Raw genomic sequence first — 17,224 nt, forward strand, 5'->3', positions numbered from 1 at the left:
ATTGGTTTAAATAAAATAAATAGCGTGTTGTTTCAAAGATTCACTGTCAAAGTGGAAGGACGTAGTGACTGAATTTCCATGAAAAGATGCCTTAGAACTTTTATGTCTATTAAATATGTTCTTTCTATTGGGGATCAGGTTGGATCAGTCTAAAACAGAGGCAAGTGGGAATATATGATGACAATTTTTCAAAAATGTGAGAAGTGGTTATTGAAAGTGGAGGCCAGTCAAGGAGTCATGACCTTAAAAAGTTCTAGTCTGTGACTAAAAATATTAAGGTTAAGTATCAAATAAAATGTTGGCAATGCAGATAGGTATTCAGCTTGACACTATAGGTAGCTTGTGAAAATATTCATAATTTTTTTTTCCGTGGATATTAAGAATGGACTGAATGCACATTTGTCAAGGATAATACATACATCTGTAGTCAATCTTATATTCTGGAATTTATTTTGATGTCAAAGCTGTCACAGTGACTTTTTGCCCCTGTTGTGTACTCCTAGTACTAGAAGTTGAACTGTGTGATGTAGAGAGGGACTTAGCTGGGAAACTAAGTAGTCTGCATCCAATATTTAGGCTGTCTTGTTTGCCTTGCTGTTTCTTCATTGCTGTGACTTACTTACGCATAGTGAATAACTTCCTATTGTGTCCTATGGTGAAAAGTTTCTAAATTCCTGACTTCCTAATACAAAAGCCTGTAGTTTTCTTGCATGTCACATTCATCTTAAATGCTCATTTCAAGAAAGGAATGTAAAGTTTTGCACAAAAACAGAAGAATGTTAGCACAGTATTTGCCCAATATAACATCAGTTGAGATTCTTATTTCTGTCAATACAGCTCAGTTCCCAAGAATTGTCAGGAAACCCCACAGCAGTCTTTATTGCTTACTTCACAAAGGTAAAATTTGTCCTACCTTCAGACACTTTGGCACTTGCTCCCCAAAAGAAGGCATTTATATATGACCCTAAAATAACCTCATCTTCTTCTTGTGCAGAGAAAAGCTGCCTCCTTTTTAGAATCTATTAAAGTTCACTGGCTTTCTGTATCTTAGAGCAATGAATTTCACATAGTAATTATGAGTTGTGTAAATAGTCTTCTAAACATTTCCTTTCACGTTTAAAATTTGCTGTCAAGGTTAAGAGATACCCATGGCATTGCTTCACTTACTGTTCAGTATTTTATATTCATGTAAAATATTATATTTTTATCCCTAAAATTACATAATTTCAGACTTTTCAGTCTCCTGTCACACTGATATCTTAGTTGGACTATGTCATGCATTTCTGAAGCTCATTTAATTTCTTATGTATATTTTTTTACGTCTAGTATTGAACGTGATACAGCAGGGAGAATACACCATCAATAAATAGCATTATAATACTTTTTAGAATTTCCAGATCTATATTTCATTAATCCAGTTTTTGGTGGCTTTGTTTGTTTTAAGCATCCCAGAAGACTCTATTTCTGAATCCTTTACAAACAAATGCTGCCATAATGGGATATAAAATAAGACCCTGGACAAGATATTTAGATGTGTAGATGAATAAGGAAGTGCATATTTGAAATCTGAAAATGTTTTCTAGTTACATGTGATCACCCTGCCAATCTTATTTGTTTTGTAACCTTGGAGCATTTTGGCTAAAGCAACACTAGCATTAGAAGAGCATGTTTTTTGGCAAAGCTGAAATTGTTCAAAGAATTTTAAGTAGCACTTCATCTGGAACTAAGCGCTTGCCTCTCTGACCACAAATCTTATGATTTTTAACTAGACTTCCCCCCCAACCCCCCCCCCCCCCCCCCCAGGAAATTATGTAGCACTATACACTGTAGCTGTGCTTAACTAGTATGCTTAAGGTAGCAGCATTCCACAATGTCAGCTCCCTTGACAGATGATGGCTGGCCATGGGGACTAGGTCCAGTAGTAGACAAAGCAACGAACTGCTGAGTATAAAGACTGCTGGGGTGTCAGCAAGATGCCTCCTCTGTCTGTGTGAGAGTGCTGGAAAGCCTGGCAATTGTTACTGCTGCTGCCAAGGCTACAAATCCAGTCAGCAGCAGCAACTTCTGCAGCAGTATGGGGTGCCCATCCCCAAAGCAGTGGTTACCATCCACACCTCCTGCCATACCATCTGTCCCTTTTCTCCTGGGCTGTCTCTACAGCTCTGTTGTGCATTAGTGTCATTTTCCAAATTCTGTTTCTTTCAGCAGGGACAGTCAGACAGGAGCTTAAGAGTTTAAAAGACCTGAAATAGATAGTTAGAAGTTTGCTATAAATGTATTAGTGAATAATTGTACCCGATGTGCTCTCTGAAAGACAATTCTCTGGAATCTGTGTGTGGCAAGGAAGTGGTCATGCCTACTATATATTGGCCAACAAACACTGTGCCATGGTTTTGAGAAGTTTTTCTCCCCAGACATTGGCACACCATAAACCTAAGCTAACGAAACTGTTCTGCGGAATCTAGCACTGTGCAGTGCTAGACTGTCTAGCACTCCCTTTTCCTTAATTCACCTTTACTCACAGCCACACCACTTTTGTCAGTTTCAAATCGGACCGGATATTTCTGGCCACCAGTTTGACATCTTACTTAGCTTCAAGGCCCTCCTGTGCTTGTTTTGAGTTCCCCATCAATAAAACATAAAGTCAGTTTGGAACATGTAGCTATGGCTAAAATAGAGTATTATCTATTTAATTCCCTCAATAGACTGAATCTATCAGTCTGACTGGAGTGAATGGAGTGACCAAGATTTGGGAAAAGATTGGAGAACACAAAACATGACAAGGAAAAGAAGGGCCTACCTGAGGATTATTTACAAGGTAAAAGATCAGCCTATATTTGCATTTTAGAGAGTTAGGTCAGTCTTACTGCAGATTTAAGGAAGCATTAACACATCAAAGAAGGTGCATTGTGTCACAGAGACCATTTGTTTGTGTTTATGGAAAATGTAAATACAATTTCTCTAGCTGTACAGGAAAGAAAATGCCTTTTGTTGTAAGAACATAGAGGCTTCTGTCATTTGTAACCGTGAGTTAGATTTGACATAAGAAACTTACAATTTGGACAAGATTTACTTTTGAAAGCTTAAGGGCACTTTTAATTGCAAAAGAGGGGAAGAAGCACAGGTAAGGATTATGTTCTTATCTGCAGATATTCTGGCTTTGTTACTATATATTTTGTGTCTCTGGACACATAACAATTTGCTATGGTAAGAGCATCCATACCACAATTAGCTTACCTTAAACTCTTTTATTTTTTAAAGCTAGTATCCTTAGTGAATAGTATCCCTATTTTACAGAATCATAAAATTATTTGGACTGGAAGGGACTTTAAAGATGATCTAGTTCCAAACCCCCTTCCAGTAGACCAGGTTGCTCAAAGCCCCTTCCAACCTGGCCTTGTACACTTCCGGGGATGGGGCATCCACAGCTTCTCTGGGCAACCTGTTCCAGTGCCTCACCACCCTCATAGTAAAGAACTTCCTCCTTATATCTAATCTAAACCTACCCTCTTCTAGTTTAATGCCATTACTCCTTGTCCTATCACTACACTCCCAGAGAAAGAGTTCCTCTCCTTCTTTCTTGTAGGCCCTCTTTAGGTACTGCAAGGCCACAATGATGTCTCCAGAGAGCCTTCTCTTCTCTGGGCTGAACAACCCCAGATCTCTCAACCCATCAACCCATCTTCACAGGAGAGGCGTTCCAGCCCTCTGTTCATCCTAATTGCCCCCCCCCCCCCCCTCCCCCCCCCAGACTCACTCTAGTAGATTTGTGTCCTTCTTACATTGGAGGCCCCAGAGCGGAAAGCAGTACTGTAGATGGAATGTAGATGGAATCTCATGACAACAGAGTAGAAGGGGAAACTGACAAGACAGGTGCCAGGACTTGACACCTAAGTCCTACCCCAGCACATTATTGTCAGCTCTTTTGTCCTATTTAATCCTGTCTTTTATGATAAATTATTGGAACATTGTTTCCATTTGGAAAATTTTGAAGCAAATAACATTATAATAAATGAGAATGCAGTATTTTTTTTCCTTGTGTTGAACAAAAATAATCATTGGTATAACTTGGCAACCCAGGAAAAGAACAAGTCACTTGTACCAAATATCCCTCAATTTTAAGCAACTGCTGTTGGTATTAACAGTAATGATACTGACTATTGCAGATGATTCTCTTTCCTTTTTCCATCCAATTAAAAATAGTAACATTCTGAGAATCCATGAAATCTGCAAATTGTATTTTGTATTTGAAATCTGGTTTCTAAGCCTCACATGTATTCAGGTAGACAGAAATACTCATTTTACTCTGTTCAGGGTGCTTGTATTAGCGTAATCATATGGGTATCCCTGTACAGAAATATTTAGGACATTTCCTGTAATTTCATACTTGGCATTACTTTTGAGAAACTAACTTATTTTAACAGTTATTTCTTCTCTGTGAACTGAAAACTAAGAACTTCTTGGTGTAATAGCAGAAACTGTAAATGTGCCAAATCTCTTCCTTTGTGCAAAACATGTAAAAAAAGTATTGCCTCAGAAAGACGAGCTATTGCAAGCTTGCTGCATCTTTGCTTCCCTAAATAGCTCCCTCCCTTTTTTGACATGCTACTGTAACCACACACTATTAGGATTTATTGAAAATTTTAAGTGATCTATGAGGAGTAGGCCATGGTGTAAAATGAATATAGCAAAGCTAGTAGTAATGCTGTATAAGAGGGGAAGCTGATTTTATTTTAAATGAAACTGATTTAAATCTCTCATGTTAATTTTCATATAGATTTCATTCAGCTAATCTGTCATACTTGTTTTCTATATCAACATTTTAGCAAGAATCAAGATGTGTATGTCTGGCCAGGATTACTTGTGGAGAAACAGAGGATAAAGGATGACAGATTTGGAGTCATCATCATGTTTTGTGGGTTCTTTTTGCAGTCGACTGTCTGGTCATTCTGGATGTGGCTTTTGTACCCTTCAGGGACCCAGGTCTGTGGTGTTTAGCAGCAGTACATTTTCAGAAATGTGGACAGCTATGAAGATTAGAGAGGTGGGAAATAATGTAACAGAGAGTGACAGTCCTCCCTCTACCTTCTGGAGGTTGATCCTCCTCCCTGCAGTTTACAGCTTCCTTCACCTTATCTGTTGCCCCCAGCAACCACACTTACCCTTATCACCAGGCTCTCTCTATAGTCCTACCAAGCAGCCTTTCCTTTTATTGAGGTATGCTGTTGAAGATATGGAAGTGCCCTGACCATGCTAGGGGAACCGCACTTGCTGCTTCATATAGTGTGAGAAGTTCCCTCTCTCTCTTGAAGCCAAGAGAGGGAAGAGGATAGGACAAGAGGTGGGCAGATCAGAACGGGAGAGGGGATGGTTTGTTTAGAGTTACAAAGATGATTAATGGGCTGGAGAGGAGACATATGAGGAGAGGCTGAGAGAGCTACGATTGTTTAGCCTGGAGAAGACTCTGAAGGAATCTTATGCCTATTAATGCTGGAAAGGAGACAGTAAAGAAATTGTCTCCTCTGCAGTGCACAGTGACAGGACAAGAGGCAAAAAGTGCAAACTGAAATACATGAAATTCTGCTTAATTGTAAGAAAAAGCTTTTTACAGTGATAGTAGAACACTGTAACAGGTTGCCCAGAGAGGTTGTAGAGTCCCGAGTTTTGGAGATACTCAAAACCAACAGGACAATATCCCAAGCAACCTGCTCTAGTTGAACCTGCTTTGAGCAGGAGGCATTTTACTGAATGACGTCCAGAGGGAGATCATTCTCCCTTCCTCCCAACCTCACCTAGTGATTCTGGCTTTGCTGGGGTGGTGGTGGGGAACAGTGCTGAATATGTTGGCATGCCTAAGCTGCTTAGTAGCAGACTGGTAGACATGTGGCTGCAAGGAAAGGCCCTACTCATGGCAAAGTACCCCCAAGCAAAAAGGAAAAACAGCTGTAGATAATGAATTTCAAATGAGTATGACTTGCGACAAGTGTTTCTCAGAGGCAGACACAGAAGAGAACGTCAGAGGCCTGGGCTAGGCAGTATCTTGCAGGCCCTGCTATCAGTTGTGCTGCTTGTTTATCTTTTGGGAGTTACGGTTTTCTTATCACTCTCCACAGGAGAGCAGCAAGACTCCTACTAACTTCCCTCCCAAAGAGCTTGCAGCTAGCCATGGTGTCTGATGGAGATACCCTCTCTGGCCCATGGTTAGCTGTATGATAGTGCCCCATAGCAGAGGGCTTTGGCAGGTGCCTAAGAGGGCAAGTGTTCCACAACCAACTCTTCTTAGCATGTTTTCCTAGCCTCTCTCAGCTTATAGAGGCTGCTGGATGAGGCCTTCCTGAGTCAGCCTCCAGCCTTTCCTGTAAATCACCCACAAGAAACTTTCCTTCCTTGAGAATATCTTGCTCTCTGGTGATGAGAAAGCCTATACAGATAAACAAGTACCACCAACTGTGTGTTTAATTGTGTCCCCAGGGAGTCCAGGCTCATGTACAGGACTCATGACGCAGATGACCATGGAGTTATGGATGGGGGCTGTACTGAGTCTGGCTGGGATGGAGTTAATTTTTTTCATAGCAGCCTGTTTGATGCTGTGTTTTGGATTTGTGACTAAGACAGTGTTGATAAGACACCAGTGTTTAAACTCTCACTGAACAGAGCTTGAACAGCATTGAGCCTCTTCTCACTCTGTCCCCTTGCAATGAGTAGGCTGTGACTAGCCAAGAGGTTAGGAGAGGACACAGCCAGGATTTTATTAGTAATATATTAATTTATAAAAGGTGTGCTAATAAATATTGAACGACACATTTCTCTCTGAGTATCATTGACTTCACCACTGAGTATCATTGACTTCAATACAACATCTCATACATATGAAAACCTTATGGACAGGTTTGCTGTGACAGTTGTGATTATCTGCCAGGTTACTTAGCATCTTCACAAAAGAACAGATTAGGAAGTGAAGGATTGCATGCTAATATTTCAGAGTTACAGTGAAGTAATGGCCAAAGGAAAATAAGTAAGAATTCCAAGCTGGTTTTTTTTTTTCTTTTTTTTTTCCTAGTTGCTGTCCACAGGAAACCACATGAAATGAAATAGCAAATACGGTTTACAGTGAACATGCTTGTTTCTCCAAGTGTACATATACAGGGAGGCATTACAAAGAGGGCTCAAAATTAATGTTGCGAAGAAACCACACTTTCTAAAAATTGTATCTGTGCATACACAATAAAAAGGCACAACATGAAAATGCTGCAGTTCGTGCGCCTTGTAACACCATACCTATGCCCCAGGGATGTCCGAGGTTTCTTATCACAGAGCGCACCCTGCCGGCAGTCGCTCGGCTCAGCCCCCACCGTCGCACTCCGGCTCGCCCGCGGCTCTGCAGCGGCCGCCGCCCACGGCTCCCGAGCCAAGGGTGGGAAGAGACGCGCGCCCATCCCGCCGCGCAGGGAAGCGGCGCCCGGCAGTCGGTGGCGGGTACGCGCGCGGTTGTGGGATAGGGGCTGGGAGGCGCCGCGGCGCAAAGGGGGTAGCCGCCCCTTCAGGGTCGGTGAGCGGTAGTGCGTACCAACGGCCCCTCGGACGTTTCCCCACGGGGACTGCCCACAGCTACTGCTGTTACTCCTTCCTCTGTCCCACTCGTCTCTTGGTCTTTTTTGATTCCTCTGCCCTTCTCTGTGTCTGTCTTCCTCTATCCTTTCCCCTACTTTCCTACCAATTATAATAACCCTGCCTTTTCTAGAAGTAGTAATGAATATGTATTAGCCTAGGAGCATAAAATCCAGCCCCCGATGTAACTTGTATGTGTCTTGGTGGAGCAGAGACTCCCAGTGCACCCAGTGCTGTTTGCTTACCTCTATTCATTGAATAAATTGTAAACTTTGATTGTAATCCTATTTGGGACTTAGTCATTTATTACAACAGACAACCTTGTAAAATGCAGACAACCAGAATCCTTACCGCCATTAGGTGGAAATCATGGTGTAAGAAACATTACCACCTTGAAGAGTAAAAGCCTCAAAAGAAATGTGACTTGTAACAGGCCAGCAGCTATGTATTTTCTTTGAAGCACCAGATAGAGTATGAACCGGGATTGCACAGTTAATGGGAAAACAGGAGGGTCCCGGTCCTTGGGAGGAAAAAAAAAGTATATAAGCTGTGTATGGAATTAGTAGGCGCCCTCCTGCTTGCAAGACGCCTGCCATTGTAATCTCGAATAAAAATGCTACTGTACTGATATCCTCTCCTGAGTCTATGTTATTTTCCAAAGATTGATTCAAGGTTTTAAAGTTTCAGGGATAGGGCACTAGGGTTGGGTTTCAGGGTAAGCGTTCTCAGAGTTTATGTTTAGGATTTTAAGGTTTTTAGGGTTGGAGTTTTAACGGTTAGGATTTTAGGGATTTGGGGGTTAGGGTTTTAAGGGTTTCAGGGTATTAGGGTTTTAGAGTTTTTTGGGTTGTAGTGTTGATAGGTTTTTTAGGGTTAGGGTCTTAGGGTTTTATTTTTGGCCACTTATTTAGGGTTTTAAGATATTATTATCATTTATTATTATTATTATTATTATTATTATTATTATTATTATTATTATTATTATTATTATTATTATTATTATTATTATTATTATTTTCAGGTTAGGTTCTCCAGGGTTAGGGTTTTGAGTGTCCTAATTTTTTGGGTTAGGGTTTGAAGCATCCTAACATTTTGGTTAGTGTTTGGAACGTCCTCATTTTTTGGGTTTGGGTTTTGAGCGTCCTATTTTTTGGGGTTTGGGATTTGAGCGTCTTACTTCTGTGGGTTTGGGATTTGAGCGTGTTAATTTATTGGGATAGGGGTTTTAGGCATAGGTCTTCAGGGGTTTAGTGTGGTAAATAGTTTGGGTTAGGTCTGTAGGGGTTTCGAGGATTTTTAGGGTTAGGGCTGGAGGCTTTTTTGTGTAAGGGCGGTAAGGGCTAGGGATACAGTGAGCGCTGTTACATGTAGTTCTCGAAAACTCAGCCTCTGATTGGCCGTGCTAGATGCCCAGGGAATTCTGGTAGGTGTAGTTCTACGACTCCTAACTTCCGGGAGGCCATGTTGGGTGCCCAGAGCATACCGGGAAATGAAGTTCTGGGACTCCGAACTTCCGGGAGGCCATGTTGGGTGCCCAGAGCATGCCGGGAAATGTAGTTCTGGGACTCCGAACTTCCGGGAGGCCATGTTGGGTGTCCGGAGCATACCGGAAAATGTAGTTCTGGGACTCCGAACTTCCGGGAGGCCATGTTGGGTGCCCGGAGCATACCGGGAAATGTAGTTCTGGGACTCCGAACTTCCGGGAGGCCATGTTGGGTGCCTAGAGCATACCGGGAAATGAAGTTCTAGGACTCCGAACTTCCGGGAGGCCATGTTGGGTGCCCAGAGCATTCCGGGAAATGTAGTTCTAGGACTCTGAACTTCCGGGAGGCCATGTTGGGTGCCCAGAGCATACCGGGAAATGTAGTTCTAGGACTCCGAACTTCCGGGAGGCCATGTTGGGTGCCCAGAGCATACCGGGAAACGTAGTTCTCAGACTCCGAACTTCCGGGAGGCCATGTTGAGCTCCCAGAGCATACCGGGAAATGTAGTTCTTGGACTCTAGACTTCCGGGAGGCCATGTTGAGCGCCCAGAGCATACCGGGAAATGTAGTTCTCGGATTCCGGAATTCTGGGAGGGCATGTTGTGTGCCCAGAGCATACCGGGAAAAGTAGTAAAGAAATTTTAGCGCGGCACCGCCAGGACACATTTAAGCGCGGCGGACACCCAGACTCTTTTAGCGCGGCGCCGCCCGGGCGCATTTTAGCGCAGCGCCGCCCGGACGCATTTAAGCGCGGCGCCGCCCGGACGCATTTTAGAGCGGCGCCGCCCGGACGCATTTAAGCGCGGCGCCGCCCCGATGCATTTTAGCGCTTCGCCGACCGGACGCCGTTAAGCGCGGCGCCACTCGGGCGCATTTTAGCGCTTCGCCGACCGGACGCCGTTAAGCGCGGCGCCACTCGGGCGCATTTTAGCGCGGCGCACACCCAGACTCTTTTAGCGCGGCTCCACCCGGAGACATTTTAGCGCGGCGCCGCCCGGACACATTTAAGCGCGGCGCCGCTCGGACGCATTTTAGTGCGGCGCCTACCGGGCGCATTTTAGAGCTGCGCCGCCCGGACTCATTTTAGAGCGGCGCCGCCCGGGCGCATTTTAGCGCGGCGCCGGTCGGACGCATTTAGCGCGGCGCCGCCCGGACGCATTTTAGCGCGGCGCCGCTCGGGCTCATTTTAGCGCGGCGCCGCTCGGGCACATTTAAGCGCGGCGCCTCCCGGGCACATATCAGCGCGGCGCATATCGGGCGCATTTTAGCGCGGCGCCGCTCGGGCTCATTTAAGCGCGGCGCCGCTCGGGCACATTTAAGCGCGGCGCCGCTCGGACGCATTTTAGCGCGGCGCCGCTCGGGCACATTTTAGTGCGGCGCCTACCGGGCGCATTTTAGAGCGGCGCCGCCCGGGCGCATTTTAGCGCGGCGCCGCCCGGACGCATTTAAGCGCGGCGCCGCCCGGACCCATTTAAGCGCGGCGCCGCCCGGACCCATTTAAGCGCGGCGCCGCTCGGACGCATTTTAGTGCGGCGCCTACCAGGCGCATTTTAGCGCGGCGACGCCCGCATGCATTTTAGCGCGACGCCGCCCGGGCGCATTTCTCAGGTAAGTGTAGTGAGCAGCTGTGGTAAAGGAGCTGGGAACAGAGAGGTATTTCAGAGTAGATGTTGCATCAGTAGTAGTCAGCGTTGCGGAGGAGGTGGGTGTCAGGGCTGGCATGCTAGTGAATGCTGGTTCTCTGTTTTTGCAAGTGATGATGAACCTGTTTAATGTAATTCCATTTCAAAAAGTTCCAGTTACTGGCCTGGTTGTGTTGTTTTTTCAACATTAAAAGCTGCAGCAAAAGCATGGGGATTGCTGCTCCTAGAAACACCCCAGTTCTCTTGTCTGCTCTCTGCATGTTTTTCAAGTAAAGCAGATCTTAAAAAAAAAAACAAACAAAGAAAATAATAAAAAACAGCTGCTGCTGCTCCTGCTTTCTTTCTACTTGCTTGTGCTTTGCCCGGTGACGCCCGAGGGCGCCCCTCTGCCGCCACCTGCTGGTGGAAAAGGAGTACTATAGGCGGCCAGGGGCCGTGCACGCGCGTTGCTTATTACGTCTTTTTTTTTTTTTGATTTGTCAACGGCAGCGGTTTTGGGGTTTCGGTCTGGGGGGTGCTGACATGTCCCCCCCGCACCCCCCCAGGCATCCTGGCCCTGCAGCTGCCCCCGGGGGGGCTCGACGCCGAGTTCTACAGGTGAGAACCAGTCCCCTCCGCCCCCTAAATGCGCCCCCAGACCCCCCCCAATTTATTCCCCCCCCCCCAGCGCCTGCCCCCACCTGGCCGAGATGCAGCGTCGGGTGCGGGAGGCGCTGGCGGAGCGCGAGCGGCTGCTGCGGGCATGGGTAGGACGGGGGGGGGGGCACCAAGGGGGGGGGATCCATGGGGCTTGGGGGGACCCCAAGGGGGGGGGACCAAAATGAGGGGGGAACCAAGTGTGCGGGGTTTGGGTTCCGGGGGGACACACTTGCGGGGCGCACCGGGGGAACCAAAAGAAGGGGGGAACCAAATCCGCGGGGTGCGGGTTCTGGGGGGACACTTTTGTGGGGCGCACCGGTGGGGGAACCAAAATGAGGGGGGAACCAAGTGTGCGGGCTTCGGGTTCCGGGGGGACAAATTTGCGGGGCGCACCGGGGGGAACAAAAAGAAGGGGGGAACCAAATGTGCGGGGTGCGGGTTCTGGGGAGACGCATTTGCGGGGCGCACCGGGGGGTAACCAAAATGAGGGGGGAACCATATGTGCAGGGTGAGGTTGTCGGGGGGACGCCATTAGGGTTAGGGTTGGGGTTGGAGTTGGGGTTCGGGTTAGGTTAGGGTTAGGGATAGGCCGCCCCCTGCTGGTGGAAAAGGGGTACTCCAGGCGGCCGGGGGGAGCTCATGCCCGGTGACGCCCGAGGGCACCCCTCTGCCGCCACGTGCTGGTGGAAAAGGGGTACTGCAGGCGGCCGAGGGGAGCTCATGCCCGGTGACGCCCGAGGGCGCCCCTCTGCCGCCACCTGCTGGTGGAAAAGGGGTACTGCAGGCGGCCGAGGGGAGCTCATGCCCGGTGACGCCCGAGGGCACCCCTCTGCCGCCACGTGCTGGTGGAAAAGGGGTACTGCAGGCGGCCGAGGGGAGCTCATGCCCGGTGACGCCCGAGGGCGACCCTCTGCCGCCACCTGCTGGTGGAAAAGGGGTACTGCAGGCGGCCGAGGGGAGCTCATGCCCGGTGACGCCCGAGGGCGCCCCTCTGCCGCCACCTGCTGGTGGAAAAGGGGTACTGCAGGCGGCCGAGGGGAGCTCATGCCCGGTGCCGCCCGAGGGCGCCCCTCTGCCGCCACCTGCTGGTGGAAAAGGAGTACTGCAGGCGGCCGAGGGGAGCTCATGCCCGGTGACGCCCGAGGGCGCCCCTCTGCCGCCACCTGCTGGTGGAAAAGGGGTACTGCAGGCGGCCGAGGGGAGCTCATGCCCGGTGACGCCCGAGGGCGCCCCTCTGCCGCCACCTGCTGGTGGAAAAGGGGTACTGCAGGCGGCTGAGGGGAGCTCATGCCCGGTGCCGCCGGAGGGCGCCCCTCTGCCGCCACCTGCTGGTGGAAAAGGGGCACTGCAGGAGGCCGAGGGGAGCTCATGCCCGGTGACGTCCGAGGGCGCCCCTCTGCCGCCACCTGCTGGTGGAAAAGGGGTACTGCAGGCGGCCGAGGGGAGCTCATGCCCGGTGCTAACATGTCCCCCCCCCAACCCCCCAGGCATCCTGGCCCTGCAGCTGCCCCCGGGGGGGGCTCGACGCCGAGTTCTACAGGTGAGAACCAGTCCCCTCCGCCCCCTAAATGCACCCCCAGACCCCCCCCCAATTTATTCCCCCCCCCCAGCGCCTGCCTCCACCTGGCCGAGATGCAGCGTCGGGTGCGGGAGGCGCTGGCGGAGCGCGAGCGGCTGCTGCGGGCACGGGTAGGACGGGGGGTGGGGCACCAAGGGGGGGGGGTCCATGGGGCTTGGGGGGACCCCAAGGGGGGGGGGAACCAAAATGAGGGGGGAACCAAGTGTGCGGGCTGCGGGTTCCGGGGGGACACACTTGCCAGGCGCACCGGGGGGGGAACCAAAGTGAGGGGGGAACCAAGTGTGCAGGGTTCGGGTTCCGGGGGGACACATTTGCAGGGCGCACCGGGGGGGGGAACCAAAATGAGGGGGGAACCAAGTGTGCGGGGTTCGGGTTCCGGGGGGACAAATTTGCGGGGCGCACCAGGGGGAACCAAAAGGAGGGGGGAACCAAGTGTGCAGGGTGCGGGTTCTGGGGGGACACTTTTGTGTGGCGCACCGGGGGGAACTAAAGTGAGGGGGGAACCAAGTGTGCGGGGTGCGGTTGCCGGGGGGACGCCATTAGGGTTAAGGTTGGGGTTGGAGTTGGGGTTCGGGTTCGGTTAGGGTTAGGGTTAGGCCGCCCCCTGCTGGTGGAAAAAGGGTACTACAGGCGGCCGAGGGGAGCTCATGCCCGGTGACGCCCGAGGGCGCCCCTCTGCCGCCACCTGCTGGTGGAAAACGAGTACTGCAGGCGGCCGAGGGGAGCTCATGCCCGCTGACGCTTGAAGGCGCCCCTCTGCCGCCACCTGCTGGTGGAAAAGGGGTACTGCAGGCGGCCGAGGGGAGCTCATGCCCGGTGCCGCCCGAGGGCGCCCCTCTGCCGCCACCTGCTGGTGGAAAAGGGGTCCTGCAGGCGGCCGAGGGGAGCTCATGCCCGGTGACGCCCGAGGGCGCCCCTCTGCCGCCACCTGCTGGTGGAAAAGGGGTACTGCAGGCGGCCGAGGGGAGCTCATGCCCGGTGCCGCCCGAGGGCGCCCCTCTGCCGCCACCTGCTGGTGGAAAAGGGGTACTGCAGGCGGCCGAGGGGAGCTCATGCCCGGTGACGCCCGAGGGCGCCCCTCTGCCGCCACCTGCTGGTGGAAAAGGGGTACTGCAGGCGGCCGAGGGGAGCTCATGCCCGGTGCCGCCCGAGGGCGCCCCTCTGCCGCCACCTGCTGGTGGAAAAGGAGTACTGCAGGCGGCCGAGGGGAGCTCATGCCCGGTGACGCCTGAAGGCGCCCCTCTGCCGCCACCTGCTGGTGGAAAAGGGGTACTGCAGGCGGCCGAGGGGAGCTCATGCCCGGTGACGCCCGAGGGCGCCCCTCTGCCGCCACCTGCTGGTGGAAAAGGGGTACTGCAGGCGGCCGAGGGGAGCTCATGCCCGGTGACGCCCGAGGGCGCCCCTCTGCCGCCACCTGCTGGTGGAAAAGGGGTACTGTAGGCGGCCGAGGGGAGCTCATGCCCGGTGACGCCCGAGGGCGCCCCTCTGCCGCCACCTGCTGGTGGAAAAGGGGTACTGCAGGCGGCCGAGGGGAGCTCATGCCCGGTGACGCCCGAGGGCGCCCCTCTGCCGCCACCTGCTGGTGGAAAAGGGGTACTGCAGGCGGCCGAGGGGAGCTCATGCCCGGTGACGCCCGAGGGCGCCCCTCTACCGCCACCTGCTGGTGGAAAAGGGGTACTGCAGGCGGCCGAGGGGAGCTCATGCCCGGTGACGCCCAAGGGCGCCCCTCTGCCGCCACCTGCTGGTGGAAAACGAGTACTGCAGGGGGCCGAGGGGAGCTCATGCCTGGTGACGCCAGAGGGCGCCCCTCTGCCGCCACCTGCTGGTGGAAAACGAGTACTGCAGGCGGCCGAGGGGAGCTCATGCCCGGTGCCGCCCGAGGGCGCCCCTCTGCCGCCACCTGCTGGTGGAAAAGGGGTACTGCAGGCAGCCGAGTGGAGCTCATGCCCGGTGCTAACATGTCCCCCCCCCAACCCCCCAGGCATCCTGGCCCTGCAGCTGCCCCCGGGGGGGGCTCAACGCCGAGTTCTACAGGTGAGAACCAGTCCCCTCCGCCCCCTAAATGCACCCCCAGACCCCCCCCCAATTTATTCCCCCCCCCAAGCGCCTGCCTCCACCTGGCCGAGATGCAGCGTCGGGTGCGGGAGGCGCTGGCGGAGCGCGAGCGGCTGCTGCGGGCACGGGTAGGACGGGGGGTGGGGCACCAAGGGGGGGGGGTCCATGGGGCTTGGGGGGACCCCAAGGGGGGGGGGGAACCAAAATGAGGGGGGAACCAAGTGTGCGGGGTGCGGGTTCCGGGGGGACACACTTGCCAGGCGCACCGGGGGGGGAACCAAAGTGAGGGGGGAACCAAGTGTGCGGGGTTCGGGTTCCGGGGGGACACATTTGCAGGGCGCACCGGGGGGGAAACCAAAATGAGGGGGGAACCAAGTGTGCGGGGTTCGGGTTCCGGGGGGACAAATTTGTGGGGCGCACCAGGGGGAACCAAAAGGAGGGGGGAACCAAGTGTGCGGGGTGCGGGTTCTGGGGGGACACTTTTGTGTGGCGCACCGGGGGGAACTAAAATGAGGGGGGAACCAAGTGTGCGGGGTGCGGTTGCCGGGGGGACGCCATTAGGGTTAAGGTTGGGGTTGGAGTTGGGGTTCGGGTTCGGTTAGGGTTAGGGTTAGGCCGCCCCCTGCTGGTGGAAAAAGGGTACTGCAGGCGGCCGAGGGGAGCTCATGCCCGGTGACGCCCGAGGGCGCCCCTCTGCCGCCACCTGCTGGTGGAAAACGAGTACTGCAGGTGGCCGAGGGGAGCTCATGCCCGGTGACGCCCGAGGGCGCCCCTCTGCCGCCACCTGCTGGTGGAAAAGGGGTACTGCAGGCGACCGAGGGGAGCTCATGCCCGGTGACGCCCGAAGGCGCCCCTCTGCCGCCACCTGCTGGTGGAAAAGGGGTACTGCAGGCGGCCGAGGGGAGCTCATGCCCGGTGACGCCCGAGGGCGCCCCTCTGCCGCCACCTGCTGGTGGAAAAGGGGTCCTGCAGGCGGCCGAGGGGAGCTCAAGCCCGGTGACGCCCGAGGGCGCCTTTCTGCCGCCACCTGCTGGTGGAAAAGGGGTACTGCAGGCGGCCGAGGGGAGCTCATGCCCGGTGCCGCCCGAGGGCGCCCCTCTGCCGCCACCTGCTGGTGGAAAACGAGTACTGCAGGCGGCCGAGGGGAGCTCATGCCCGGTGACGCCCGAGGGCGCCCCTCTGCCGCCACCCGCTGGTGGAAAAGGGGTACTGCAGGCGGCCGAGGGGAGCTCATGCCCGGTGACGCCCGAGGGCGCCCCTCTGCCGCCACCTGCTGGTGGAAAAGGGGTACTGCAGGCGGCCGAGGGGAGCTCATGCCCGGTGACGCCCGAGGGCGCCCCTCTGCCGCCACCTGCTGGTGGAAAAGGGGTACTGCAGGCGGCCGAGGGGAGCTCATGCCCGGTGCCGCCCGAGGGCGCCCCTCTGCCTCCACCTGCTGGTGGAAAAGGGGTACTGCAGGCGGCCGAGGGGAGCTCATGCCCGGTGACGCCCGAGGGCGCCCCTCTGCCGCCACCTGCTGGTGGAAAAGGGGTACTGCAGGCGGCCGAGGGGAGCTCATGCCCGGTGACGCCCGAGGGCGCCCCTCTGCCGCCACCTGCTGGTGGAAAAGGGGTACTGCAGGCGGCCGAGGGGAGCTCATGCCCGGTGACGCCCGAAGGCGCCACTCTGCCGCCACCTGCTGGTGGAAAAGGGGTACTGCAGGCGGCCGAGGGGAGCTCATGCCCGGTGACGCCCGAGGGCGCCCCTCTGCCGCCACCTGCTGGTGGAAAAGGGGTACTGCAGGCGGCCGAGGGGAGCTCATGCCCGGTGACGCCCGAGGGCGCCCCTCTGCCGCCACCTGCTGGTGGAAAAGGGGTACTGCAGGCGGCCGTGGGGAGCTCATGCCCGGTGACGCCCGAGGGCGCCCCTCTGCCGCCACATGCTGGTGGAAAAGGGGTACTGCAGGCAGCCGAGGGGAGCTCATGCCCGGTGCTAACATGTCCCCCCCGCACCCCCCCAGGCATCCTGGCCCTGCAGCTGCCCTCGGGGGGGCTCGAGGCCGAGTTCTACAGGTGAGAACCAGTCCCCTCCGCCCCCTAAATGCACCCCCAGACCCCCCCCCAATTTATTCCCCCCCCCCAGCGCCTGCCTCCACCTGGCCGAGATGCAGCGTCGGGTGCGGGAGGCGCTGGCGGATCGCGAGCGGCTGCTGCGGGCACGGGTAGGACGGGGCGTGG

General features: G+C 53.6%; 1 protein-coding gene across 10 annotated transcripts in view; it reads left to right on the top strand.

Annotated features, from left to right (window-relative positions):
* CCNDBP1 (cyclin D1 binding protein 1) overlaps positions 1-8,236 on the top strand; it is a 92,783-nt gene extending 84,547 nt beyond the window's left edge. For 4 of the 10 annotated variants that reach the window (XR_011804362.1, XR_011804361.1, XR_011804371.1 and 1 more), the window contains one exon: positions 2,706-8,236. The gene's annotated coding sequence lies outside the window, so the exon portion shown is untranslated. The remainder of the gene's footprint in view (positions 1-2,705) is intronic. The other 6 variants (XR_011804365.1, XR_011804364.1, XR_011804368.1 and 3 more) reach the window with 4 other exon arrangements.
* Positions 8,237-17,224: the final 8,988 nt, after the last annotated feature.

The sequence above is a fragment of the Anas platyrhynchos genome, chromosome 21 (assembly GCF_047663525.1).
Source record: "Anas platyrhynchos isolate ZD024472 breed Pekin duck chromosome 21, IASCAAS_PekinDuck_T2T, whole genome shotgun sequence".
Taxonomy (NCBI): Eukaryota; Metazoa; Chordata; class Aves; order Anseriformes; family Anatidae; genus Anas; species Anas platyrhynchos.